This window comes from Sinocyclocheilus anshuiensis, unplaced genomic scaffold, assembly GCF_001515605.1.
Source record: "Sinocyclocheilus anshuiensis isolate Anshui unplaced genomic scaffold, SAMN03320099.WGS_v1.1 scaffold333, whole genome shotgun sequence".
In the NCBI taxonomy this organism is placed as follows: Eukaryota; Metazoa; Chordata; class Actinopteri; order Cypriniformes; family Cyprinidae; genus Sinocyclocheilus; species Sinocyclocheilus anshuiensis.
In genome coordinates, this window is record NW_015539871.1 from 1,111,655 (window position 1) to 1,113,184 (window position 1,530).

At 44.8% G+C, this 1,530-nt stretch overlaps 1 pseudogene; it reads right to left on the reverse strand.

The window, feature by feature from the left end:
* Positions 1-1,530, reverse strand: part of LOC107685226 (kelch repeat and BTB domain-containing protein 13-like) — a 4,939-nt pseudogene that overhangs the window by 2,063 nt on the left and 1,346 nt on the right.

Here is a 1,530-nt window from a genome sequence, read left to right on the forward strand (position 1 = left end):
GGTGCCCAACCCTGCTCCTGGCGATCGACTGTCCTGCAAAGTTTAGCTCCAACTCTAATCAAACACACCTGCCTTTAATTTTTAAGTGATCCTGAAGACCTTAATTAGTTGCTTCAGGTGTGTTTGATTAAGGTTGGAGCTGAACTTTGCAGGACAGTCGATCGCCAGGAGAGGGTTGGGCACCCCTGCTCTAGAGGGCACATAACTCTGAAGTAATGAATTTAGGTAAAGGGGGGCAGAGCCAGTGGTGGTTTTGTAGTCAAACATCAATGCCTCGAATTTTATGCGAGCAGCTATTGGTAGCCCGTGCAAATTGATAAACAGAGGTGTGACGTGCATTCTTTTTGGCTCATTAAAAATTTACCTTGCTGCCACGATCTGGATTTATTGTAAAGGTTTGATAGAACTGGCTGGAAGACCTACCAAGACAGCATTGCAATAGTCCAGCCTGGACAGAACAAGAGCTTGAACATGAGGGAAACCGGTCTGTAGTTCTCTAAAATAGTAGGGTTAAGGGTGGGTTTCTTAAGTATATTCTTAAGGGTTATACGAGCCTGTCTAAATGTTGAGGGAAAAACACCAGTGTGAAGGGATGTGTTAATGATGTGAGTGAGTGCAGGTACAACTGCAGGAGAAATGGCTTGAAGGAGATGAGATGGAATAGGATCAAGCGGACAATCCATCACGCATCTCAAAAAATCATCAGATGGCCCGTTCCTCATGACATACAGATTGTCCCTGTGGGCCACCATGCAGTGTCCGTAACTTTGATGCTGAACGAGTGTCATGATTTACACCCATTCATCTTTGTATGCGACGTACTCATAAATCTCAGTAGTGTCTTTAGGTTTCCAAAGGCAGATGAATAGTCTTCTCATGGCTTTGGCGCAAGCGACGGCAGAAGCAGGTCTTGGAAGATGAGCAGCGAAGCTCCAGGTGTCCGAAGAGACTTTATATTTCTCCACAGAGGACATTACAGTCTTCTAAAACTCTCCGCCGATGATATAAAGGTCGCCCACATGGCCTACCAAAGCACAGTTGTAGCGAAGTTGCTGAGGGCTGGAAAATGTGCTCCAAGTGTCTGTAGAAACATCATAGCAGAAATCAGAATCCACAACTTTATTGGAAATATCATAGACTCCTCCGACAATAGCTTGTTGTCTAAAACTGTAACTCCGGCCATGGTGGTGCTGGCGTTGAGAGGCAAGTGAGAAAGAACCTTCCAGTCTTTCTCATCCTCATCAAGGTAGCAAACAGTCCTCATGAAGTCCTGCAATAGCTTGATGGTTGGCGAATGAGAGCCGACGGTGACGTATGTACTAGGAATAAGAGACTCCACATATTCAATCAAATCCTCTGGCAAGCACTTCACGTCTTCTTTGAGGTCTGCATACATGTCGCGAATGAACAAAGCTGCGCTTTTGAAAAGCTTCTGTAAGGGAAACAGGTCAATTTAGCTCAAAGGGAATCATTTATGATTTTATAGGGAATTTGGACAGAATCACTGTTTTACGGCTGATCACTGAGTCG